This window comes from Gossypium hirsutum, chromosome A05, assembly GCF_007990345.1.
Source record: "Gossypium hirsutum isolate 1008001.06 chromosome A05, Gossypium_hirsutum_v2.1, whole genome shotgun sequence".
NCBI classification, from domain to species: Eukaryota; Viridiplantae; Streptophyta; class Magnoliopsida; order Malvales; family Malvaceae; genus Gossypium; species Gossypium hirsutum.
In genome coordinates this window covers 50,726,083-50,732,739 of record NC_053428.1, presented here as the reverse complement: position 1 = coordinate 50,732,739, position 6,657 = coordinate 50,726,083, and the positions used below count along the sequence as shown (strand labels likewise).

The 6,657-nt window shown below is 36.1% G+C and overlaps 1 non-coding gene across 1 annotated transcript; it reads left to right on the top strand.

The window, feature by feature from the left end:
- The first annotated feature begins 2,620 nt into the window (after window positions 1-2,620).
- LOC121229959 (small nucleolar RNA R71) lies at window positions 2,621-2,725 on the top strand. The gene has a single exon (XR_005927910.1). It is a non-coding gene; the product is annotated as a small nucleolar RNA R71 (small nucleolar RNA).
- The last annotated feature ends 3,932 nt before the right edge of the window (window positions 2,726-6,657 follow it).

Below are 6,657 nucleotides of genomic sequence, written 5' to 3'. Positions count from 1 at the left end.
AGGTTAGGGTTTTTGAATGGGGAAAAAAGTGAATAGTGCAGGGTATTTATAGATTTAGGGCCACACGGCCAGGGCACACGCCCGTGTTCCCCAATTTTTGCCTGTGTGTTTCACGTTTTTTCCTATTTGGGCGCATTTGAAATTCGTCCCACGCCCATAAACCTTGGGCATGTGGGTGCACACGGCCGTGTTACACAGTCGTGTCTAGCATTGTTTGCTTCTCCTACACCCGTGTATGCAAGCCCCACACCCGTGTTAATTTGATAGGTTCGACCACGGGTGTTAGACATGGGCGTGTCGTACACCCGTGCTGTTTTAACAGGTTCACCCATAGTTCTTACACACAGGCGTGTCGCACGCCCGTGTTGTTTTGGCAGGCTCGACCACGGCTATGTCGCACAGTCGTAGCATTTTATCATAGCCCGTGTTTGGGTAAATCTTTGCCCTATTTTCACACAGCCCTAAGCAGGCCCGTGTGCTTGGCCGTGTCTCTGTGGAAAACCTGTATTCAAGAGCTCCGTTAGTAAGTTAGGTGTTGAAGACTAAATTTTAAAGAAGTTAATGCAGTTAGTGCTCGGGTTGCCTACCGAGAAGCGCTTATTTATAGTCTAAGCTCGACTTACCTCTCCGTTGAATGGTTATGGTGGTTCGAGGAGTTTATATTCCTCGTTCCTGTTATCAATCTCATCAAAATAAGGTTTTAAATGGGTGTTGTTTAGCTTAAAATTGCCAAACTTGGGGTGCCTTACCTCAACTGCAGTGAATGGAAAAATACTAAGTACCGTAAGAGGGATTTCTTCATTCGATCTGGCAGTGACAATGTGAGGATCTGTGAAATCTAATAAGACTTCATCTTTAACCTTAAGTTAATTTGGAAGGTATCGAGCTTGTTCTTACGTAGTTTTAGTTTATCGTGTGTTCTCAATTTATGTGTTTGCCATTCATCTAGCTCCTCTATTTGCAGCCTTCGTTCTTCATGAATAGGTCCTCTGCTACTACTTGGGAATGACTCATGGACTTCCTTCAGACTCATTTCCTACAAAGTAGGTTGTACCATATTGTCAATTTTAGTAGAATGGGTTAAACAATCACCTTCAATTTCCGATGTGATGTCAGAATTGCGAGCTTGCAAGGTGATTGTTTCGTCTCCCACCCAGAGTGTGAGTTCACCTGTGCCAACATCAATGATCGTTTTAGTAGTTGCTAAGAAAGGCCTCCCTAGAATTAAAGGGGTGTTGCTATCCTCTTTTATGTCTAGAACAATGAAGTCCACGGGAAATATAAATTTATCGATTTTAACTAGCACATCTTCAATAATACCCCTAGGGAATCATATAGTTTTATCTGCTAATTGAATGCTCATCCTAGTCTGTTTGGGTTTCCCAAGATCTCATTGCTTAAACATTTTGTAGGGCATGACGTTAATACTAGCCACTAAATCAGCTAATGCATTATTAACATCTAAACTACCAATTAAGCAAGGAATCGTAAAACTCGCTGGATTTTTTAATTTGTTCGGTAGCTTATTTTGCAGAATAGATGAGCACACTGCGTTTAACTCCACATGTGATGCCTCATCTAACTTTCGTTTATTTGCTAAAAGCTCCTTTAAAAATTTCATTGCGTTTGGCATCTGTGATAGAGCTTCAATAAATGGTAAGTTAATGTGTAATTTTTTTAAGAGTTTAAGGAATTTACCAAATTGTTCATCTACATGGTCTTTCCTTGTCGTGTTGGGGTATGACACATGAGGTTTATATTTGACATTCACTGGTTTGTTTTTATTTTGACCTACCTCACCTTGACCTTTGCTTACCACAATTTCTTGCCTCGGTTCTGGTTCAGGCTCAACGACTCCTTTGTCATCTTGAATATTAATTGCATTGAGCTGTTCCCTTGGGTTGGGTTGGGTTCAGTATTACTTGGTAGGCTACCTTGTGGTCATTCGGAGATTAGTTTAGAAAGCTGGCCTATCTGAGTTTTGAGCCTTTGGATTGATGCTTGTTGATTTTTAAGTGCTGCCTCGGTATACTGGAAACGAGTTTATGTCACCGATATAAACTTTGAGAGCATCTCTTTAAGGTTCGACTTCTTTTCCTGTTGGTAGGGTGGTTGTTGGTAACCGGGAGGATGTTGTGGTCTTTGATTGCTTTGACCGCCCCACGAGAAATTTGGGTGGTTCCTCCAACCTGAATTATAAGTGTTACTATATGGATTGTTTTGAGGTCAAGGATTATTACCCATGTAATTTAATTGCTCGTTATCCTTGTTGTGGCCATAAGGTTGGTATTCCGAATGGCTTGTTCCACCTCCACTTGCTTCGCACTACATTACTGGGTGAACCTGTGAAGAACTAAGAAACCCATCAATTTTCTTATTCAAGAGTTGTATCTGATTAGAGAGCATGGTGACCGAATCAAAAATATAAACACAGGCTATTTTCATTGGCTTTGTCCTCATGACTTGCCACTGATAGTTATTCAATGACATCTCCTCTATGAACTCATAAGCATCTTCAGGTGTTTTATTATTGATGGTTCTGCCAGCAGCTGCGTCAACCATTTGCTGAGTCGAAGGATTCATGCCATTATGGAATATTTGAACTTGAAGCCAAAGCGGTAACCCATGGTGAGGGCACCTTCTCAAAGGTCCTTGTATCTCTCCCATGCATCGTAGAGTGTTTCTAAATCCATCTGCACAAAAGAAGAGATATCATTATGTAATTTATTCGTTTTAGCTGGCAGAAAATATTTTAGTAAAAATTTTTCGGTCATTTGTTCCTAAGTAGTAATTGACCCTCGTGGTAACGAGTTCAACCACTGTTTAGCTTTGTTCCTCAATGAGAAAGGGAATAACAGAAGACGAATGGTATCATCAGAAATGCCATTAATTTTAAATGTATCGCATAGTTCTAAAAAGTTTGCTAAGTGAGCATTGGGATCTTCATCCTGCAAACCATCAAACTGAACAAACTGTTGTATCATTTGAATTGTGTTAGGTTTCGGTTCAAAAGTATTTGCAGCTACAGCAGGTCTAACTATGCTTGATTTGGTTCCTATTAAAGAAGGTTTAGCATAATCATACATAGAGCGTGAAACAAGATTTTGATTATCCGCAATTGCAGGAGGTAGCTGATTATCTTGGTTTTCAGCCATCTCTTCAGTTGGGGGTTGAGTCTTGTCTTCTTGCTTGTTCTCTGTGTATCTTAGGCTTCGCCTTATTTCTCTTTGGTTTCTACGAACTGTGTGATCGATTTCTTCGTCAAAAAGCAGTGGTCCTGACGGGTTTCTTCTAGTCATAAACTATAGAAACCTGCCAAGAGAAAGCAAAAGTAAATTAATAAATAATAATAATTAAATTAAATTAAATTGCAAGAAAAATGAATGGATAAAGTAATAAAAATTGAGCGTTCCTAATATCTTAGTTCCCCGGCAACAATGCCAAAAACTTGATCGCGTGATTTTGTGATAGGTTTTAAATATTTATAACTAATCGTTCTTGAAACTAACTATTATCGCGATGTAGGCAAGTGTACCTATCGAATAGTAGTAAAGTTTTAGCAAGACCGGATTGTCGAATCCAAAGGAACTAAAAGTACTAGTAATGACTGTCTTTTTATTATCTAGCCTAAGAATAAAGAGGTTTTGTTTTAACTAACTAATTATCTAAACTAAGAACTCACAGAAAATAGAATTGGGGAATTACTTTTGGGAAAATCGATTGAATTAAGACAATACCTAAGGAAAAATCCACCTAGACTGTACTTGTTATTCTAGCTCTGAATCAGAAGATTTATTCATTTAACTTGTTCCGTAGAGATCCCTAAGTTATGTTGTTATCCCTATTCAAGACTAATAACGTCTAATCCCTAGATTGAATAATTGAGACCTTTCTCTAATTAACACCCTAGGGTTGCATTAACTCGATCTATGGATCCCTTTATTAGGTTTCACCCTAATCTGGCAAAATCTTGTCACCCTATGTCTAGGCGCGCAATGTGACACCCCTAATTTTACCCTAGTGAAAAGTGGTTTCGGGACCACAAAATCGAGTCATAAAAATAATTAACCGTCATAGTTGATGCTTATTATATGTATATATGCATGTGTAAAAATTTCATGTTTGAATTTTGTTAATTGTAAGTGAATTTTATTAATTAGGACTTATGTGAGAAAATTTAGAAATGTGCTAGGCAAATGTAAAGTGGCCTATTAATGCATGTTATGAAAATGATGGGTTTGCATGTCAAATTACCCAAAATTAGAGCTAGTGGCCGGCCATGCTATGGGGTGAAACATGTTGGAAACATGTTGTGTTAGTGTGTTATGTTAGAAAGAATAAAATAAGAGGTTAGTAATAAAGTAATGAAAAGAGAGGGGTGATGAAAACAAAGTTGTCTCATCCATGCCCCCCTCCATTGCCATGAATTGAAGGAAGAAAACAAAAGAAAAAGAAAAAAAAATGTTCATCTTCTTCTCCTACCTCTCTCAAGCCGAAACTAACCAAGAAATGGAAGAAAGCACACCTAAGGCATTCGGCCATCTTGTGTGGGGAATTAAGGTATGATATCATGTGATTCTTTTGGAAATTTTGTGAAGTTGAGTTTGTTTTGGTGCTCATAACATGACCCATGTGTTAATTTTTGAGTTTGTGTTGCAAGAAACATTTGGTTATGTCCTTATATGTCAAATTGATGATAAATTTTTTATATTTGGTGAATGAATATGGGTTTCGGTCATGGTAGATAACAAAGAATGTGGTTGTTGTTCTTGTTAATTTGGATGAATTTTTGGTGGATAGGTGCTTGAATCAAACAAATGATCATGTGTGTACACTAGGTGCTAGTTGAGAAGAATCGGTCACTATATTGGAGGCCATTTCCGAATATGAGTTTAGTTATTGAGAGTGATGAATGTGTTTTGAGTTGATGGAATAAAAGAATGCTTAAAGATGTGTCACAACAAATTATATGTTAAGCTAAGGCTGTTAAATTATCAATCTTTCTTCCTAGCCGAATATGTGTTTATAAAGTTGAGTTGTTAAATAGATTTTGAAGTTAGCCCATGTATTTATTTTTGAATTTAAGAAGAATGATACATTCGACTATGCTTTGATGTGCTTGAATTGTTGTTATGTGAATAAATATTTGTTTGATGATATATATATGTATTCGGCAATGGGATAAAATGTGTATTAAGGTAAGTTTCATGGTGATTATGCTTGTGATGTTGGGTTAATATTCGGCATTGAGTAATGTGGGGTAAGGTGATTAATCGGCTATGAAATTAGCTAAATTGAATAGGTATGTTTAATGATATGCTTAGTATAATGTATGATCTTATAACTCGGTTTGGTATTGAGATAAAGGTTAGATGTATGATTGGATTTTGGTATGTGTTAAATTGGTTACTCAAAGATTAAATGATATGTGATTGCCAAATGTGATTGTTAAGTGAATAATATTAGTTAAGTACTTAAGCAATCTATTGTTTTACTTAAGCTTAAGAGCAAAGAGGATCAAAGTCGGATAGGGGAAAAGAGAAAGTAAACGAATAGCCGTGGACATCTAATCGTCGATCACTTCCGAGGTAAGTTTTAAGTGATTAAACGTTGAGTAAATTAAATCATAATAGGACATAATGAGTTGATTTAATAAGATATGATGTGGCCATGATATGTCTTAAACTCAAATGGTAAGTTCATAAGTGTTTGGACTTGGAAATTTAAGAGCAAATTGTAATAATTTGCTTTGGACAGCAGCAGTAACGTGATTTTAGAAAATCACTATAAATTGTTGGTGTGGAATTATAGGCTGAATAAATTATGTAATCAAAGCTTAGTTAGTCTAGTTTCTTATAAAAGAGACAGTGGAAGCAAAGAAATTTCCTATAAAGAGATATTTAAAGTTGTGTGGGACAGTGTCAGAATGACTCCGAAATCCCCTGTTCTGTTTTTGGAAAATCATTATAATTTGTACAAAAATGGTTATAAGATAATATTTATATTCTTAGACTCCTTAATGAGTCTAGTTTCAAATGAAATGAAATAGAACACATTATGAATTCTGTAAAATGAAAAATTTGATTCGTAGTGAAGAGTGGTCAGATTAGTCAAACAGTGAAACAGGGGAAACTTTAAGAAAAATCTGGTATTGATTGACCAAACCTAAAATTTTGGAAATTTTATGGATGGAAGATATGTGAGTCTATATTCAGGGAAAATTAACGGCAAGTGATTTGGAGTTTTGTAGCTCCAGTTATAAATAATTTAGTGACTATTGCTCAGGAAGCTCGTAGTGAATATGTGATTTTGTTGTAAACATGGATAAAACTTGTTTTAGTTGCTCATAAGCTATTGATTAAACCCATACGTGAATTCTAAATCGTGATATTGTAAAACGATATATGAGTGTTAGACGGATCTTTGATATTAAAATTTGTAAAATTGTAAGTTTATGAGTATTCGATTATGAAATGATAGTATGGCGTGAAATTGAATTATTCACTGGAAAACGATTGATGTAGATTCGGCCAAGACAAAGTGTATACATGATAGTATATGTGGTATGTGAAGTATATTTGGATAATTGTGATGTGAATACATGAAAATTTATATTTTGATTTAGGATTTTATGTGATGAATGTGAATGTGTATATA